Genomic DNA, 21,259 nt, shown 5'->3' with positions numbered 1-21,259 from the left:
TTAAAATAGTCAAATTTATAGCAGCACAGAGTAGAAGGGTGGGGTTGGGGGAAAGGAAAATAGGGAGATAATTGCCAATAGGGTAGGTGTTAAATATTCTCATTACACACACACACACTCACACACACACAGAGTTAACTACATAAAGTAATAGATATGTTAATTAACTTGATTGTGATAAACATTTCAGAACATATATGAATAGCTACACATGAACTCGTACAGTGTAAATGCACACAATTTCTATTTGTCAATTATACAGCAATAAAGCTAGAAAAAAACAAAACAAACAAAAAAATCAAAATAACAAAAACTAAACTACCATTTACAGTAGCAGATACAGTTGAGAATCTGAGAATGTTTAAGATGGAATAGACATAACTCATAGAGGAATAGGTCAGATATTAAAGAATCATTATATAAAAGACAGAGAAGACTTTGCTACAATCTCAAGTAAAACAACTGGATTCAAGGACAGAAACACAAAGGAAGCATTCTTTTATTTCAAAATAAAAAAGATTTCCTCAGGTTTTGGTGAGCTTCTGGCCATGAAGTTTCTTTTCAAAAGTGCTTCAAATGTTTCATAGGTTTTCTGTTCCCTTAGAAATCTAAGAGCTCATGATTCAATCACAAGCAATGATAACTTGAAAGAAAATGTTTACAAGAACAAAGATAATACAATTCACTAAAACCGATGGTGATTAATTAAAAGTTTCACAGGATAGCTTGCCAATCATACCTGCTGAGTTTTAAGTCACGTCTCAGCCAAAATCTTGGTAGCTCTTTTAAGAAGCCAAAGTGCACCTCGAAGAGTCTTTAGTTTGGTCCAGCTTTGCAAACCTGATACTCCTAGGATAATGAATATATGAGTTTTTCTAGAGAGAGAAAGGACATGAATTAAAGGAATGATGGCTGAAGCAACACTCATGTACTTGGTGAAGGAAGTGGCTGTAGAGCTTATTGGAAACCACCAACTAAAGCAGCCCTAATTTATTGCTACTTAATTTAGTTCTGCCTTAAATTTTCCCTCTTTTAGTTTTTAGAAGTTGAAAATGTTTTGTTCTTCATTGTGATTTTCTTTCCCTACTGACAATGCATGATAAGCACTAAGGCCACAAGAGCTTACTCTGTTGAGGGTGAAGTTAAAACGCACGTTTCTCTTAGACCGGTGATATAATAGAAGGTCGGTTCTTTTTTATCTCTACATGATTATTTTGAGTGAAAAATTTAAAGCTCTTTCACATACCATTGGCTTGTCTTCTGGAGAAAGGAACAGCATATATAGAGGATGAAAAAATAAAAAATCCTTTCTAATTTTGCTAGCCAAAAGTGCTCCTTTAAACAATACCATATTAAAAGTCCAATGCCAGGGGTATTTATTCTATTTTCAAGAAGCTCTTCAGTTCAAAGAATACAGGTCCCTATTTGTTTTGTTTTTCAATAGTCTAACACAATACAGCATTGTTTTAATAAAACAAAGTTTGAACATTTCTTTGCTATTTCTTCAAAATTAGTTAATGCATAATAAAGCAACCAATTTTCTATATGTACTGGAGGTCATTTTTCTTTTCTTTTTTTTAAATATTAGGATTTAGTAGAATGAACTTATCACAACAGTTCCATAGCTATGGCAATATAGCAGTGGAATTATATATTGACTAATATGTTAATCTTGTTAATCATCCTATACTGTTGTTTCATTCTGGATAACTTTTTTCACATTTTTATTTCATTCATTTCAAAATAAATTAATTGAAAATCAATATGATGCATATTTTGATGAGTTAAGAAAACGTGGCATAGAAAATTAACTTAAAGTTTGAGAGACTGTCTAAATGATTTTTCAATTAAGGATTGTCTATGGCTAACAAAAAATCTATATCAAATAGTAATTATATATTCTCAGAAAAGAAGAAGAAATTGGGCCAGAAGTATACAATTTGATATATTAATATATTTCCTATTATTATTTATAATTTTCCCAGTATGAAAAACTGCTAAATTATGAAAGCAGTATATGAAATTATAACATTAATTCCCACCTATTTTAATTTTGCCATTGACTTATGAACTAATTTTCAAATTTATTTTGAAATTAATCATACCTTCTAGTTCAAGGACCTTCATGGATTCTGAATGTAAAAGAATCCCAATGATTTTATCTCTTCAAAAAACATAAATATAAATTGTATTCAAATATGCATATTACACAAAGATGCATTACACATATTGCAATAGACATTCATACATATTTTTGGTTGGTGATTTAGCCTGAATTTGCTAACAATGGCATGGTGTCTACTTTGATTTTGTTTAGCTGGAATAATCATGTATTAGTCCATTCTTGCACTGCTATTAAATACCTGAGACTGGGTAGTTTATAGGAAAAAGAAGATTAATTGGCTCAAGGTTCTGCAGGCTGTATGAGAAGCATAGTGGCTTCTGAGAAAACCTCAGGAAACTTAGAATCATGGTGGTGTAGGAGGACTAGCCACAGACAAAACCACTCAGACACCAGGTTAAAGAAGGAAGTGGCTTTATTTGGCCGGGAGCGTCAGCAGACTTGCATGTCAAGAACTGAGCTCTCTGAAGAAAGAGTTCCTGGCCCTTTTAAGGACTTACAAATCTAAGGGGTTCATGTGAAAGGGTTGTGATAGATTGAGATTCAGAGATAGCATATGTGATTAGAGTGGGGGGGTTAATCTTTAACCTCTCTCTTCATTCCCCCATTTGAGAACCTTACTCACTAGTGGGAGGTCTCACTCTCATCTTCACTACCCAGGTCTTTCTGCAAGACAGATCGACAGTGATTCATGTAATACACTTGTGTATTACAAGACATTCATGCAATACACTTGTGCTGAAGTTTTCCGATGAACCAAGGTAGTAACAAAACTTCTTAGAAGTTGGAAAAATATGGGTAACAAACAAAGGAGCAATAGGAGGCTCTTGCAGCTGGAGATCTGGGGAGGAGCTGGTGTTTTTTAGTTTGAGAGTCATGCAGCTACAGACCCTGGGAGGAGCAGGAGTTTCTTTAGTTTGAGGGTCGGGCAGCTGCAGAACCCGGGAGAATCTGATGTTGTTCTGGTTTGAGGGTCCTGCAGCTGGAGACCCAGAGAGCAGCTGGTGTTTCTTTAGTTTGATGGCCGTGCAGCTGTAGAACCCAGGGGGAGCTGGTATTTTTCTAATATGAGTGTCCTGCAGCTGGAGACCTGGAGAAGAGCTGATGTTCTAGTTTGAGGGTCGTGCCGCTGAAGACTCAGGGAGAAGCTGATGTTCTCGTTTGAGGGTCCTGCAGCTGGAGACCTGGAGAGGAGCTGATGTTATTCTAGTTTGAGGATCATGGAGCTGGAGATCCACAGAGGAGCAGGTGTTGTTCTAGTTTGAGGGTTGTGCAACTGGAGACGTGGAAAGGAGCAGGTGTTTATTAGTTTGAGGGTCATGCAGCTGTAGAAACCGGGAGGAGCTGGTGTTTTTCTAGTATTAGTGTCCTGCAGCTGGAGACCTGGAGAGGAGCTGATGTTCTAGTTTGAGGGTCGTGCAGCTGAAGACTCAGGGAGGAACTGATATTGTTCTCATTTGAGGGTCTTTCAGCTGGAGACCCAGAGAGGAGCTGATGTTGTTCTAATTTGAGAGCTGTGGAGCTGGAGACGTGGAGAGGAGCTGATGGTATTCTAGTTTGACGGTTGCAGAGCTGGAGACCCAGGGAGGAGCTGTTGTTTTTCTAGTTTGAGTTTCGTGCAGCTGAAGACCGTTAGAGGAGCTGATGTTCTAGTTTGAGGGTTGTGCAGCTGGAGATACAGGGAGAAGGTGGTCTTGCAGTTCAAATGTGAGAGTCTTGGAGCTGGAATCCATGGGAGGAGCCAATGCTGCCACTGATGTCTTAGGTTGTGGAGCTGAAGACCCGCAGAGGAGCCAGTGTTGGTGTTCCAGTGTGAGGTTCATGGATCTGGAGACCCACGGAGGAGCAGGTGTTGGTGTTCTAGTGTGAGGGTCATGGATCTGGAGATCCATGGGGGAGTGGTGTTCTTCTAGTTTGTGGGTTGTGGTGCTGGAGACCCAGGGAGGAGCTGATTCTTTTGTTGTTTAAGTCTGAAGGTCATCAAGCTGGAGATCCGGGGAAGAGCTGGTGCTGCGATTCAAGTCTCAGGGTCCTGGAGCTTGAGACCCCGGGAGGAGATGGTGCTGCCACTAATGTCTTAGATTGTAAAGCTGGAGATCTGTGGAGGAGCTGGTGTTTCTGTTCTAGTGTAAGGTTTGTGTATCTGGAGTCCCAGGGGTGAGCGGTGTTGTTTTAGTTTGAGGGTCATGGAGTTAGAGACCCGGGGAGGAGCTGATGTTGTAGTTTGAGGGTCGTGCAGCTGGAGACCCAGGGAGGAGCTGGTGTGTTTCTAGTTGGAGGGTTGTGGAGCTGGAGATTCACAGATGAACTGGTGCTGCTGCTGTTTAAGTCTCAGGGTCATGGAGATGGAGATCCAGGGAAGAGTTGGTGCTGCGGTTCAAGTCTGAGGGTCCTGGAGCTGGAGCCCCTGGGATGAGTTTGTACTGCCACTGATGTCTTAGGTTTTGGAGCTGGAGACCTGCAGAGAAGCCGGGCTGGTGTTCTAGTTTGAGGTTCATGGAGCTGGAATCCTGGTCAGGAGCTAGTGATGCTTTTTAAGTCTGAAGTTCGTGGAGCTAAACATGGAGCAGATGTTGGGGAAGTAGAGAGAGAGAGAGAGAGTTTACAGGACACCACTTAAAACTGTACATGTAGCTGAATCCCAAGCAAATTAAGCCTGGGAGCTTCTCAGTCCTCGTGATCAATACATTCTTCTTTCTCTTACACAGTTTGGATTTGTTTTTTGTCTCATGAGACAGAAAGACCCTGATTAATACCCTCAGGAATTGAACAGCTTAAAAAAACTAAATGATATTGGTATAATAATAATAGAAATTAAACTATGATTATCCTGACTGAGACAAAATCACACACCACACACAATATATATCTTTTCATTCAGTTAGTAAAATAAAATATAAATTGAAAAATCGACCCATGTAAGGCTATAAAAAGTTATTTAATGGAGAAGCGATGGATGACATAGATTAATCTGAGAGTTACTATTAATGGAGAAACTTACAACTTACCATTTTTCCTGTGAAGTTTCGGTGCTGTTACTGATATTCTGTGAGTTCTGGCAGCTGAGTCCGTTCGCACAGCCTGGTAACACAACAGGTGTCACAGAAGGACGCTGTCCCAGCTGGTCCTGTTCCACTGCTATGATGAGGGCAGCCTCTGATCTCTGACTGTCTTGAGGGGAGACAAGGCCCTTGATCACAAGCGTATCCATGGTGAGGTTCCGTGGATGGAACCTCATGGATGTTCCTGATGTTCCTTCCTGATATTCATTTGCCATCTTGCTATTTAATGCATCTTGTTTATAATTGTCTTCTAAATGTTGAATAGAAATAAAGCATTTGTACAATACGGGTAAGGTATAAAGAATATAGACACATTGGACACAGAGGACCTCCACCAAGTTTAGGGAATAGAATCTGAAGAGACATAACTTCGGATGCTCCCCGGAGGCCCTGCCTAAGTCCTAGCCCCTTCCCTTCTCCTACAGAGGGAATCAATTCCTGCTTTAGTCTTTATTATTCCCATACTTTTCTCCATAGTACATTTCTTCCACCACTTATGTGTACATCCCTAAAAAATATGCCATTTAGTTTTGGAACTTTCCATTGTCTTTTTGAGACAGGGTCTTGCTCTGTTGCCTTGGCTGTAGTTTTGAACTTTGATGTGAGAAATTCTCCTGTGTGGCTGCTCCTACACTGCATGGCTCTGAGCATCTGCTCCATGTCTATTTTTGTCCTCCATTCTCTTCCTGAGACCCACCCACATTGACATGATTCATTTTCATTGCTGCATGATCTCCGGTCATATGAGAGGAGCATGGGAAATGTCTTCATTTCCCTGTTGATGAGTGTTTGGCCAGGTTGGGGCCTTTAGGACTCTGTTTTGTTAGGAATGTTCTTGGGTATTTCTTTTGTACAAAAGTGCAAGTTTCTTCTGGTCAGTAGCTTCCAATGTTTAAAATTTCATCCCAGGTAAGAAATGTAATTTTTCTCATAACCCACAACACACACCCTTTCATATAGAAGCATAACAAAAATATATTTCACAACCATTCTTAGCAGTGCCTGGTGTTCCTGCTACTCTCCATTCTCCCTAACACTTGCATGGATTGGGTTGTGGGATTTTTGCCAGTCTGGTGGGTGTCACGTGACATCTCCCCCTGTTAGGCTGAGACCCTCTTCATGTTTTTATTAGCTATTCCTTCACATTTCCTCTTTTGTGGAGGGCTTTGCCCAGTTTCTGCTTAGTTGTTTGAATTTTTGCCTTTTTCTTTTATTATTACTATTATTACATTTTTGTGGCAGAGTCTCACTCTGTCACCCAGGCTGGAGTGCAGTGGTGTGATCTCAGCTCACTGCAACCTCCACCTTCTGGGTTCAAGTGATTCTCTTGCCTCAGCCTCCCGAGTAGCCGGGATTAACAGCATACACCACAATAACTAGCTAATTTTTGTATTTTTACTAGACACAGCATTTCACCATGATGGTCAGGCTATTCTCAAACTCCTGATCTCAGAATATTTACACAGGATATAATGTTCTAGAATGAAAGGTTTTTTTCCTTCAGTTCTTTAAATATGTCATACCACTCTCTCTTGGCCTATAATGTTTCCACTGAAAAGTCTGCTGCAAGATATACTGGATCTCCTTACATGTTATTGGTTTCTTTTCTCTTTCTTCCTTCGGAATTCTTTCTTCATCCTTGACTCTTGGGAGTTTGATTATTAAGTGCCTTTGAGGTAGTCTCCTTTGGGTTAAATCTACTTGGTGTTCTATAACCTTCTTGCATTTGAACATTGATATCGTTCTCTAGGTCTGGAAAGTTCTCTCTTACTATCCCTTTGAATAGATTTTCCACGCTGATCTCTCTCTCTACCTCCTGTAATGCTTAGATTTGTTCTTTTGAGGCTATTTTCTAGATCTAGGAAGTGTGCTTCATTGTTTTTATTTTACTTTATTTCTTGATTTATAGTTTTTAATTCTTTTTTATTTTGTCTTTTCTGACTGTGTATTTTCAAATAGCCTGTCTTTAACCTCACTAATTCTTTCTTCTGCTTGATCAGTTCTGCTGGTAAGAGATCTGATGCATTCTTCAGTATGTCAATTACATTTTTCAGGTCGAGAATTTCTGCTTGATTTTAAAAAATTATTTCAATCTCTTTGTTAAATATATTTGATAGGATTCTGAATTCCTTCTCTGTGTTGTCTTGAGTTTCATTGAGCTTCCTCAAAGCAGCTATTTTGAATTTTTTCTGTGAAAGATCACATATTTCTGTCACTCTGAGATTGGCCACTCATGCCTTATTTAATTTTGTGAGGTCATGTTTTCCTGGATGCTCTTGATGCTTGTGGCTATTGGTCAATGTCTGGCCATTAAAGAATTAGTTATTTATTATAATCTCCACAGTCTGTGCTTGTGTGTACCCATCTTTCTCTGTTTGTTTCTTTCTTCTAAGACAGAATCTCACTCTGCCACTCAGGCTGGAGTGCAATGGCATGATCATGGCTCACTGCAGCCTCAGCCTCCTGGGCTCAAGTGATCCTCTCACCTCAGCCTCCCAAGTAGCTGGGAGTACAGGCACATGCCACCATGCCCAGCTGATTTTTGTATTTTTTGTAGACACAGGATCTCAGTATGTTGCCCAGGCTGGTTTTGATCTCATGGATTCAAGTGATCCTCCCTCCTCAGCTTCCCAAATTGTTGGAATTATAGCCATGGGCCACCACATCTGGTCTCCTTCTCCTTCTCCTTCTTCTTCCTCATGGAATGTCAGTCTTGTTTCCCAGGTTGGAGTGCAATGACACAATCTCGGCTCACTGCAACCTCCAACTCCCAGGTTCAGGTGATTCTCCTGCCTCAGCCTCCTAAGTAGCTGGGATTACAGGCATGTACCACCACGCCTGGCCAATTTTGTATTTTTAGTAGAGACGGGGTTTCTCCATGTTGGTCAGGCTGGTCTTGAACTCCCCACCTCAGGAGATCTGCCCACCTTGGCCTCCTAAAGTGCTGGGATTGCAGGCATGAGCCACCATGCCCAGCCTCCCATCCTCCTTGAGAAGGCTTTCCCAGTATTCAAAGGGAATTGAGGGTTGTGATCTAAGTATTTGGTCACTGCAGCCATATCTGCTTTAGAGGCATCTCAAGCCCAGTAACACTATGACTCTTGCAAACTCATAGATGTACCATCTAGGTGGTCTTCAGTAAGATCTGGCAGAATTCCCTGGATTATGAGGCAGAGGCTCTTGTTCTTTTCCTTCACTCTCCCCTAAACAAACGGAGTCTCTCTCTCTCTCTCCATGCTGTGCTGTCTGCATTTAGGGGAGGGGCGACATAAGCACTCCTGTGGCCACCAGCACTGGGACTGTAGCAGGATGAACTGCAGACAAAACCCCTCAGACACCAGATTAAAGAAGGAAGTGGCTTTATTCGGACTGGACTATTGGCCGACTTGCATTTCAAGAATGGAGCTCCCCAAAGAAAGGGTTCCTGACCCTTTTAAGGGCTTACAACTCTAAGGGGTTCCACGTGAAAGGGTCATGATAGATTGAGATCTATAGGTAGCACATGTGGTTAGAGTTGGGGGTTAATCTTTTAACCTCAGGCCTGGTCATCGGCGCACTGGCTGGTCTTGCCACTGATTTCATTCCTGTTGTTTTTCAGCTCTTACTTCCTCTTTCTCTTCAGAGACAGGAGACAGTAAGATAAATGGCCTCTCTCCTCATTCCCCCACTTTGAGAACCTCACTCACTAGTGGGAGTTCTCACTTTCATAGTCACCACCCAGGTCTTCCTGTGAGACAGATCAATAGGGATTCATGTAATACACTTGTGCTGGGTCTTTTGATGAACTAAGGTGGTAGAAATATGGGTAACATACAGGGGAGTAACATGCAGGCTCCTAACACTATTATTATTAAAAGGTCTGAAACACTGGTTTGGGAAAGAGCCTGTGGACCTTCCTTTGCACTTAAATATTTACTTGGGGATGCAGTCCAGTTCCATTGATTCCTAGGGTTACATACTCTCCTGTTTTCCAATGGTGATCAGGTAGTTCTAATGAGTTACAGTGACCACTATAGCAGGAACAGTTACTCTTTCCTTTTTGAAGGAGGACAGGGTCCTTCTTATCTTTTTTCCAGGTAGCCTAAATGACACAGGACCAGTAACTATGTTCATCACTACACAGTCCCAATTCATTGCAAACATACTTATTTTCTACTATATAGCCACTTTCCCAGTCTAGAGAGCCACATCTTATTCTATTTCCATACGGGTCACTGTTGATTGCCGGACAGGCATCAAATTTTAAGATAATTTGTTTGGGAACTCCTTTCTCTTCTGTTTTAGTTATTACTTTACTCATATCAGCTTTTCCCCAGTTGCCAGTCCTCAATCTTATTTTGAAAACTGTAGTCATAGGGGGCTCAGATGGGTTATAGCACACATCAGGCTGGTCACTTCCTGGGATGCATACCTTGTACTGGGTGGCATTATACAAACAAGACCCTTTTAGAGTTCCAGTACATTCATAATAATTATAAAACAGAAAGACTGTTTTAACTTTTTGCCCTATCTCAGTAACTTGATGTCACTGGGAACAGTCCTCAGTCTGAGGAAGATCAGTTGAAGTCCTTACTGTACAAATCTAAAATTTAAGGAAAATGAGACCCACAATGAGTTTCCTTATGCTTCAGCCAGGCATGGACCAGCCAGCTTCTGGGTGTAACAGGAGCAGGGCTTATTGTCTTCTTCAGCATCACTTTGCAGGGGTTGTCCTGGCTTGGTCTCACCTCCCAGGTCTGAGGTGCTGTAGGTTTTATATGGCTGTGGTGGATCCAGGCTGGGATTCCCTCTACCTTTATGGCTGTGGTCAAGACGACGGTCTGGGGTCCTTTCCACAATGGCTGCAAGGGGGCTATGTTCCAATCCTTGATCCACACCCGATCACCTGAGGAGAAAGGGTGAACTGGGGAGAATAAGCTGATGGGCCACCTCTCATTTACCCAGACTGAAATTGTTTGTGTAATTTTCCTTAAAGCCTGTAGCTGTCACTGTAACTCAATTTCACCTAGCTCTTGATGAGTGCCTGGGAGTCCCGGTAGTATGGGAGGGAGCCTATGATATAACAGTTCATAAGGGGAATATCCCGTTCTTTTAGAAGGGGTACATCTAATCTTAAACAATACCATAGGGAAAGCTTGTACCCACTTTAATCCTGTTTCTTGACACACTTTCCCTAAATTACTTTTGATAGTCTGATTCATCTGCTCCACTTTTCCAGAACTCTGTGGTCGGTAAGTGGTACGTAGTTTCTATGTGATCCCCAATACCTTTGCTGTCTTCTGTACCAAGTCAGCCACAAATGCCAGCCTGTTGTCCGAGTCTATTTGTAAGGGCAGTCCAAACCTAGGGATGAGATCTCGGAGAATCACACGGGTTACTTGAAGAGTTTTCTCAGTTAGTGTTGGACAGACCTCCACACCACCACCACCACCACCCCCAGAGTATGTACACACTAGAACTAGCAAATACTTGTTACCTCCACATTTGGGCATCTTGGTGAAGTCTACTTGGAGATCTTCAAAGGGGTCTGCTCCACAGGCTTGTATGCCGGGCGGGACATTTGCACTTTGCCTACCATTGTGCTGCCAGCAGGTGACACACTGATACACCACTGTTTTGGCAAGGGCTGCCGGATGTGAGTTGTAGAACTACCGGCCTAACAACTTTTCAAGTGACTCTTGGTCTAGGTGGGTGGTCTCATGAACAGCCAGTATGACTGCAGCTCCTAGCGGTTGTGGCATGGCTATTCTTCTATCTGATAACTTGGTCCATCCCTCTTCTATCACCTGCCCTCCCTCTGCCTGGAGAAAGTCCTTCTCTTCTTTAGAATAAGTAGGTACAAGGTCAGGTGCCTGAAGGAGCAGGGGGGTGCTGTGACTGATGCCCGGTAGGGGGTGGATGCTGCTTTTCGAGCCTCTGAGTCAGCTCGGGAGTTCCCCAAGGCAATCAAGGTGAAAGATTGTTGGTGTCCTCTGCAGTGCATGACTGCCACCTTTTGGGGCTTTCACACTGCCTCTAATAATTGCAGGATCTCTTGCTGATACTTTGTGTCTTTTCCCCCAGAGTTCAACAGGCCTTTTTCTTTATACAATGCCCCATGCACCTGGAGGGTTAAGAAGGCATACCGAGAGTCAGTATAAATATTTACAGTCTTATCTTCACTTAGCTCTATGGCCCGAATTAAAGTAATGAGTTTGGACTTCTGGGCTGAAGTACCCTGGGCAATGATTTGGCTTCAATGACAGTGCCCAGCATTACCACTGCATATCCTGCACACCTCTCTCCTTGTGGGTTGACGAAGCTGCTTCCGTTCATATACAGCTCCCAGTCTACTGATTTCCAAGAAGGGTCTTGGAGGTCGGGCCTGCTAGAATAAACTGAGTCCAACAACTCTACACAGTTAGGTTCAACTGGGCTCTCTGATACCAGGAGTAAGGTGGTGGGGTTCAAGGTGTTGCAAACGTCAATGGTTATGTGGGGATTTTCAGAGTAAGCTTTGGTACCTAGTTAGTCTAGCATTTGTTAGCCAATGATGTCCTTTGGTATTCATTAAAGTCACCACAGCATGTGGGGCCTCAAGAACAGCCAGTACGACTGTGGCTCCTAGCAGTTGTGGCATGGCTATTTTTTTATCTGATAACTGGATCCATCCATTGGCAGTTGCAGCCAAGGCCCTCAAACATGGGGGCCAACCTTTAGAAACCCCATCTAGTTGTTTAGAGATGTAGGCCACCAGCCTTGGCCAGAGCCGCATGATCTGGGTCAAAACTCCAACCACCATCTTCTCTCGCTCTGACACATATAGTGTAAATGGCTTTGTCAGGTCAGGCAGCCCCAGGGCAGGGGCTGACATGAGTTTCTCTTTTAACTCATGAAAAGCTCATTGCTTTTGGGACCCCCATTTGAAAGGTTCCTTGTCGCTCCCCTTTGTGACTCTGTACAGGGGCTTGGTCAGTACTGCAAAGTTTGGGATCCATAACCTGCAGAACCCCATGGCTCCTAAGAATTCTCTCACCTGCCTTCTGGTCTCGGGCTCCGGTAGGTTGCAAATGACCTGCTTTCTTTCTGATCCCAGGCTGTGCTCCCCCTGTCAGATAGTAAATCCCAGGTAACTTACCTGCTGTCTGCAGATCTGAGCTTTCTTCTTGGGCACCTTATACCCACAGTCCTCCAGGTGCTGGAGTAGGGTATCCATTCCCTTGACACACCTGACTGCCGTGGGGTGTCCCAGCAGGAGGTCATCGAAGTACTTGAGCAGCAAGCAGCTCGAGTGGGAAACTCCACTCGAAACTCCAGAAGTGGGAAACTTCTGGAGGTCTCAAGCCAGCACCCCCTCAAAGATGGTGGGGGAGTTCTTGGACCCTTGGGGAAGCCGGGTCCAAGCGTACTGAGTGGTGACACCTGACCCCGGATCCTCCCACTGAAAGGCAAACAGTTTCTGGCTCTCAGGAGCTAGCCTGATGCTAAAGAAAATGTCCTTTAGGTCCAGGCAAGTGAACCAGCTGTCCTCAGCTGGCAGCAACCCCAACAATGTGTACAGGTTAAGTACCACTGGGTGCAAAGTCACTGTAGCTTGGTTGACCAAGCGCAAATCCTGTGCCAGCCTGCAGTCCATGGCCCCTGGCTTGGTGACAGGCAGGAGGGGATTGTTTCATGGAGACTGACAAGGGACTACAATTCCAAAGGCCCTCAGGCACTCGAGATGGATCCAGATACCTTCAAGAGCTTCTCTGGGGACCAGGTACTGTTTTTGTCTGACTGGCTGGGCCCCAGGCTTAACTTCTATGAGTACGGGGGCCTGGTTGATTGCCAACCCTAGAGCGTTGTCTTCCACCCACACCTTTTGCCACCACTTAGCCAGAGTTGGTCCTATCTCTTGGCCTGGCTCAGTTAAGAAGAGTCTCCATTCCTCCTCCCAAGGAACCATAAGGGCCATTATGACTCCCGTTCCAGGTAGCTTTAGCTGTAAAGAGCCGTGCTTTGCAAAAGTGATGGTGGCTCTCAGCTTGCTAAGTAGGTCCGTTCCTAGCAAAGGCAAGGGGCAGTCAGCCATGTACAGGAACTGGTGAATCACTTCATGCCCCACACAGTGCAGGTCTGGGGCAAACAGAACGTTTGCTTTGCCGAAACCCCTGTGGCTCTGATTATGTCAATAGTCTTTTTGGAAAGGGGGCGACTGGGGTGGTTACTACTGAATGTTCAGCACCAATATCGACAAGAAACTAAATGTCCTTGTCCCCGACTGTCATCCTGACCATGGGCTCTTTGGGGGCACATGAGCCTGGTCCCCCTCAGTACAGTAACCCTTCTGCCAGATTGAACAAGGCCCCTTCATCCTTGTCTGAGGCCTTCTGCTCAGAGTCACCTTGTTTCCCTTTCAACTGTGGGCACTTGTCCTTCCAATGTCCTATTTCCTTACAGTAAGCACACTGATTACGCTGCAAGCGTGGATGGCCAGACTGGGTATTTTTCCTGGGGCCCCCCTTCTCTGGTCTCTTTGGGGGGACCCCTCTTATAGCTGTGGCTAGCAGGTTGGCATTTCACAGGGCTTGGCGTTCACTCTCTCTGCAGTTCTCTCTGTAGCTTACTGCGTCTCGATTCACAAACACCTGGTTGGCTATTTCCAATAACTGTGAAGTATTCATGCCTGTGAACCCAGCCTGTTTCTGAGATTTTCTTTAATGTCTTCTACACTTTGACTAACTAAAGCCATGTTAATCATGTGCTGATTTTCAAGGCTACTGGGATCAAAGGGGGTATACATACGATAGGCCTCACGTAGTCTCTTGTAGAATTGTGCCGGGCTCTCATCTTTTCCTTGAATGGCCTCAGAGACTTTGTTAACATTTGTGACCTTCTGAGCTCCCTTCTTTAACCCTTCCAGAAGGGCTTTCCTGTACTGGTTTAGCCTTTGCATACCCTGTCTTTCATTTGGGTCCCACTCGGCAACTGTTCCTGGTAATTGGATCCTCATATACTCTTGGGGGTTTTGGTAATCAGCTGGAACATGTTCTAAAGCCACTTCGTTGCTGCTTGGAGCACTCTCCTCCTTTCATCTGTGTTAAAGAGGCATATGAGCAACTGGTGGCAATCAGCCCAGGTGGGGTTTGTGGGTCTGGATAACAGTTTGGAGCAAATCAATCAGAGCTTGTGGCTTTTCGGTATAGGATGGGGTATCGGAGTGGGAGACTTTTCTTCTTGGTGGAAAGGGGGCCACTGGTGCTGTTTCTTGCCATGAATCCTCTGGTGTTGGATCACACAGGACTTTAGGAGCTGACTCCCTTAGGTTGGTGGAGCAGGATTCTTCCTTGGCTGTCTGTCCCTTTGCCACTAGTACTACTGCTGCCTGTCCTCTTAACCACTGTGGTGGCTCTAAAACCAGCTGTAACCAAGTGTCTATTTACGGAAACTGGTCTGGGTGTCTTGGCTTACTAGTTACTTTGTGCCATACATTTGAAAACAAGGGACCCATCTAGGTTTCCTTCTGATGCCCAACCCACTTCCAATGCTGGCCAGTCTATTTCACACAAAGTCCTAAGTTTTCCTGGTGTATAGTAACTCCATAGTCTCCATTAAATCTTTCCTTGAAATTTTTCAACATAGTTCCTAGCAGAGTGGGCTTACTTTGCGTTCCACCCATTTTCCTCCTGAGACAAAACAACACTCACACCACAAGAAGGAAAGGGTAAAGAGGTCACTCGCTCACCTTGCACATCTAAAACTCAAGCACTCACTCACTTTCACTTTCCTTTTTGCAAACAGGTCAAGCCAAATCAAAATCAATACTGAGACCAAAGTGCCCATAAGGGCACACAGTGGGTGATCAGGCCACGCTTCCACTCAAATGGAGTGGGCAAGTTCCCAGGACCAGTCCTTCTGTATTCCAGATGTCTGGACTCCAAGCACTGGTTCCTTCCCGGTGTTCAGACATTGCATTGATCATCTGCGGGGGCCTGCCATGCACCACTCTGACAAGGAGTTCTACCAGGACAAATACCTACCCAGGAGCGGTCTCAGGATCCCCATCGCTCAAGCTGGCTGGAGTTCCCTGCAGGGATGCTCTGCAGGGCAGGTGTAAGTCACCTAAGGGGCTGCCTCAACTGTCCGTTAATCACATCACTTCCTGGTCAGGGAACCAAGAAATGCAGCAGGATGAGCCACAGACAAAACCCCTCAGATGCCGTGTTAAAGAAGGAAGAGGCTTTATTTGGCTGGGAGCATCAGCAGACTTGCATCTCAAGAATGACGCTCTCCGAAGAAAGAGCTCCAGACCCTTTTAAGGGCTTACAACTCCAAGGGGTCCACGTGAAAGGGTCTTGATAGATTGAGATTTATAGATAGTACATGTGATTAGAGTTGGGGGGTTAATCTTTAACCTCTCTCTTCAGTGGAAGGTGAAGGTGAAGAGAAAGCAGGCAAATCTTACCTGGCCAGAGCAGGAGGAAGAGACAGATGGGAGGTACACATATTTTTAAACAACCAGATCTTCAGAGAACTCTATCATGAAACAGCACTTCGGGGATGGTGTTAAACTATTAGAAACCACTCCCATGATCCAATCACCTCACATCAGTTCCCATCTCCAGCATTGGGGATTACATTTCAACACGAGATTTGGGCAGGAACACAAATCCAATCCCAATCAAATCACCAACGAGTCAGGTCATTCAGTTTTTCTGTAGCATTATAATCTAAGAGAACTAATTTATTAAAATTCACATCTCTTGCAAAGTAGAAAAATATATGTAGAGATAATAGAATCACAAGTATCTACATTATTTGCATCAATTTTAAGCATGACAATTTTAAAGGAATAAAGACAAAATGGAAACTATTTGATGGTGATAAGCAATATGATGAGAGAGACTTCTGATGCATGACATATTACTGGTTGCTGAATGAAGTCTCATTTAACTTGGCATACAGATGACTAGAGTATATGCCAATGTTGTATATAACACAAAAGAGTGTAGCTGGGACTAATGATGAAAAGTTCCAAGTGATGCCACGGACTTCCCTGGAACATTTGTTAGTTTGTGGGTTTTCATTTTCTTAAGTTAGAGGTGTTTTAAAAGTAGGCAAGATAGCAATTGGCAGGCAACATGTAGAAGAGCTGGCTCTACTGATTCTTAATATTCACGTTTCTGAGTAAGGATAAAAGTGAAAGATTCCAAGTATAAAACTTAGTATATATCAAGAGAGTGTGTCATCAAAAGAAAACTTGACTGCATGTAAATCTAATTTTTAAAAATATATTTTTCACAGCTTTCAGCTAACATATTTGAATATTATAGGTACCTACTGAAGCCTCACAGTGAATTCAATTCAATATATCACATATTCAAACATAGCGAAGGGTCATACACATATTTTTGTTATTAGTAATAAATAAGATAAATAGTATTTTATTGACTAATAATAACGATATCATGTATGCTGTTCTAAATTATCTCACCCAATAACTCATTGAATTATTAAAATCAAGGCATTAAAAAGTCAGCTAGCTGCTCAAATGTCATTCAGTAAATCGTAGAATAAAAACTCAAGCTTCATGGAAGTCATTATCCTCAACAAACTAAAACAGGAACAGAAAACCAAACACTGTAGGTTCTTATTTACAAGTGGGAGCTGAACAATGAGAACACATGGACACAGGGAGGGAACAACAAACACTGGGGTCTGTTGCAGGGGCAGTGGGAGGGAGCTAATGCATGTAGGGCTTAATACCTAGGTGATAGGTTGATAGGTGCAGCAAACCACCATTTTGGCACATCTTTACCTATGTAAGAAACCTGCACATCCTGCACTTGTATCCTGGAACTTAAAATTAAAATAAAATAAAATTTAAACAACAATAACAACAAAAACCCTCAAGCATCAGTTTATCTGAAACACATGGGTCACTTTTCCATAATTTAATCATTTTAACCATGCTTGTTTTATTTTTTCGCTTATTTTACCACCAAAATTATTTTAATATCCACTTTCTCTCATATATGGTTAATAAAAAAGGAATTTAGATCAGGAATATGTATGATGAATTTCACTAAAGTGGTATAATTAGTGTAAAACATGTCTGTAACAGAAAGACCATGAAGACAAGGAATTGCTATTATATTTCATATAATAAAGGTAACAATAATTGTTGAAGAATAACAAAGAATAATAAAACAAACACTATTTTAGAATTTGGTAAAATATTTTGTTGACTTTTGTCTTTTGGATGGGTCATATGTGAGTCACGAATATTTTGACAAGATCTGTGATACTTCAACCAGCATGATGAATAAGTCTTTTCAAGATGGGAGGCAACTGGCTCTGATTTTTAGCCCTGGGAAAATCTATGAGCCTTGACGTTGTCTGCCTTTTATAGAAAGCAAGATTTTCCTTGAGACCTTTGACTCCAGATAAGTTTATTTGCTTACCTTTCCTTGCTCCCTAAAGACTTCTCTGGGCAGCAAACTTAGTCCCTTTCAGTCAAAAAATAAAAGATCACACATGATTTAAAAAGTCTGTTATAGTTTAATACATGTGCTGGGTGATCGAGATAATATCATTTTGTGTGCCCTTTTCTCTACCTGAAAAATAAAAGGGGATTATTGAGACCACTCTCTAGGTAACTCAGGCAAAGGCTATTACAATTAGGGCTCTGAAAGAGTTACCAAGATTAAAGTGATGATTAACTTTGGTCAGTAGATCATGTAACTATATAAGTGGTATAGTCATAATTTGCATTTTTTATTCCAACCTGATAGATGAAACTAGCTAAACTTTGACACAAAAGAACAAAATCATAAGATACCAAAAGCAACAATGATTTACTCATTGGCCAGCAGTAAAATGTCAGTGAATTATTAGAAAAATCTAGATAAATTACAGTTTTCTGCAAGGAGAAATAGATACAGGCAAGGAGCTGAAATATTTACAGGTCAGGCAGCTGATTAGTGTTAGGGCAAAAGTCTGTCTATGTAATTTCTCATGAATTGGGATTCCCAAGGAATAATAGCTCAGTGATTTACTATCCATGGAGACAAAATGCATATGTTTTTTCCACCCTTTCAAACTTCTTTTGCCTGAGGTCAATAATAAATACTATAATTAGAGTAGTTTGTGAAATATGAATGGAGTGGGGTGAAAACAGAGGAATTGCACAGGTGGGAAAATGCCCATTAAGGTTGTACTCCAAGAATGTGCAGCGTGACAGCTCGATGTATTGAATCCCAACCACCTGGGCATCTCTGCACTTGCTGAAACACTGTATACATACTAACTGGGTTCTTGGTAATGCTGAAAATTTATGATTTGGGCAAAGAATAATTTTAGGCATTATAAATAATTTTATGGAATAATCCTCTTCTATGATTTAAAAGTGACTCAAAGCCAAGATGTTCTCCAGCATCATAAGTAGTTTTTCATTAAGTTTTCATGTTTGCCTCCTCTCTTTATCAAGATGACCTAGAAATAGCACCATCTGGCCAAAAAGATACAGTTTATTCCACCATATGCTTTCTCTGTCCTAATCTATGTGTTAAAATCTAAATACTTTTATTTTAAAAGTGGTTATAAAAAATCTGGTGTACGTACTTAGATATGACCACTGTTAGTTAGCTTCTAAAAAGTCTTTGTGTAAGTTGTGTATTATTTACATTGCTATAAAATAGAAGCACTGCTTGTCCGTCTGCTTACTTAAGGGTCAATTATTTTTGTCAAGAGTTAATAATTTGGTGCCAAGAAAATTCAATGATCAAGAGAAAAACTTTAATAACCAGTTTTGAAACAACTGGGTAACTATATTGAGAAAAAAAATGAATCGTGACATTGCTTTACAGACAAAAATAAATTTGGGATGAATTATAGACCTAAGGGTGAAAATTTGAAACATAAACTTGCTAGAAGAGAAACCTAACAGAATTTAGTCACATTGAGGAAGGCAACAGTTTCATAGGACACAAAAATGCTAATCATAAAAAAAGTATACAACTGGAATTCACCAAAGTTAAAAATTAAAAATCAATCAAAAGACATTATTAAGAAAATGAATAGGTAAGCTATAGACTGGAAAAATATCTATAATACTTAAATCTGAAGGAGAACTTGTATCAAGAATACAGGTAACCCTTGAAGAATGCAGGAGTTAGGAGCGCTGATCCCCTGCACAGTCAAAATCTGTGTATAACTTCTGACTCCCAAAAAACCTAACTATTAATACCTACTGATTTTTGTTGCTGTTGTTGTTGTTTGTTGTTGTTTTTTGAGACAAGGTCTCACTCTGTCTCCCAGGCAGGAGTGCAGTGCAGTACTGCAATAATGGCTCATTGTAACCTCCACCTTTTTGGCTCCTATTGTAGGTTCCTGAGTAGCTGGGATTGCAGGCATGCACCACCATGATTAGGTATTTTAATTTTTTGTGGAGATGGGGGTCTCACTATGTTACTTAGGCTGGCCTTGAACTCCTGGGCTCAAGCGATCCTCCACCTTGGCCTCCCAAAATGCTAGGATTACAGGCATGTGTCACAACACCTGGCTGTTGCCTGCTGTTGAGTGGAAGCCTTACCTATCACTTAAACAGTAAACTAATACATACTTTGCTTATTATATGTACTATGTACTGTATTCTGGCAATAAAGTAATCAAGAGAAAGGAAAGTGTTATTAAGAAAACCATAAGGAAAAAATATATTTACTATTCAACAAGTAGAAGTGGATGATCATAAAGGTCTTCATTCTCACCATCTTCAGGTTGAGTAGGCTGAGGAGAAGGAAAAAGAGGAGGTATTGGTCTTGTTGTCTCAAGGGTGGCAGAGGCTGAAGAAAATCCACCAACAAGTGGACTTGTGTAGTTCAGATCCATGTTGTTCAAGTGTCAACTATATATTAAAGCTCCTGATAATCAACAACAGAAGAAACAATAATTCCGTAGAATGATGGTCAAAGACTTGAAAAGAAATTCTTCACAGGAAAAGACACACAAATGGCCTGATAGAGTATGAAAATTTGCTCAACATCATGGGTCATCAAGGAAATGTAAATTAAAATGATAATGCTAAACCATTTCACACCCACTAGAATGACTAAAACTAAAAAGATTGGCGACAGCAAAAGTTGGCAAGGATGCATATTAGTTTTCTGTTACTGCTAATACACATTTCCACAAACTTAGTGGCTTAAAACAACACAACTTTTAAATATTATGTTATGTGGTCAAAAGTCCTAAAAATCAAGATGTTGGGAGGTCTGGGCTTCTTCTGAAGGCTCTAAAGGGATAACCTATTCCCATGCCTTTTCTACCTTCTGGAGGCCACATTCACTCCTTAGTTCATGGCCTCTTCCACCATTTTCAAAGCCAGCAGCAGAGCATCTTCTGCTTTCTCTTTCTCTCCTTCCCCTCTGTGTCTGCCACCATTATTATATCTCTTTGACGCTGACTCTCTTGTCTTCGTCTCACAAATACCCTGTGATTATACTCGATTCAGCAGATAATCCAGAATAACTTTCCCATCTCAAGATCCTCAAACTAATCCCATCTTCAAAGTTCCTTTTGCCATAGAAAGTAACAAATTCACAGGTTTTTGGGATTAGGACTTCTCTGGGGGCCATTATGTTGCCTAACATACAGAACAACTTGCATTCTCAAAAATTGCTGGTGGTGACAAAAAATACTACAACACTATTGGAAAACACTTTGGCAATTTCTTATACAGTTAAACTTAGTTAAATATATATAATCTAATGTTATGATCACTCAATTTTGTTCTAGAGTCTTTATCCAAATAAAAATAAAACATACGTCCATAAACATATGTTATATAAAAATGCTTATAACAGCCTTAATTACAGTAGATAAAATAGAAACAACTCGAATATCTATCAACGAGAATGGATTAATACATTTTGATATTTTCCTATAATGGTCTACTATTTAGCAATAAACTAACAAATTAATGATACATGCAACCACATGCATGGATCTTAATGATATTATGTTGAGTGAAAAAAGTCAGACACACGAAAGATTACACACTACATGATTCAATTTATAAGAATCCAGGAATATGCAAAACAAACTGATGTGTGTT

General features: G+C 41.6%; 1 long non-coding RNA gene across 15 annotated transcripts in view; it reads right to left on the bottom strand.

Annotated features, from left to right (window-relative positions):
- Positions 1-21,259, bottom strand: part of LOC104005445 (uncharacterized) — a 346,407-nt gene that overhangs the window by 49,337 nt on the left and 275,811 nt on the right. For 12 of the 15 annotated variants that reach the window (XR_010155471.1, XR_010155473.1, XR_010155469.1 and 9 more), the window contains 2 exons: positions 5,131-20,066; positions 740-4,677 (listed from right to left, as the gene is read on the bottom strand). This is a non-coding gene — a long non-coding RNA (uncharacterized LOC104005445). The remainder of the gene's footprint in view (positions 1-739; positions 4,678-5,130; positions 20,067-21,259) is intronic. The other 3 variants (XR_010155474.1, XR_010155482.1, XR_010155475.1) reach the window with 3 other exon arrangements.

Source organism: Pan troglodytes, chromosome 2 (assembly GCF_028858775.2).
Source record: "Pan troglodytes isolate AG18354 chromosome 2, NHGRI_mPanTro3-v2.0_pri, whole genome shotgun sequence".
Taxonomy (NCBI): domain Eukaryota; kingdom Metazoa; phylum Chordata; class Mammalia; order Primates; family Hominidae; genus Pan; species Pan troglodytes.
This window is presented reverse-complemented; position numbering and strand designations above follow the sequence as displayed.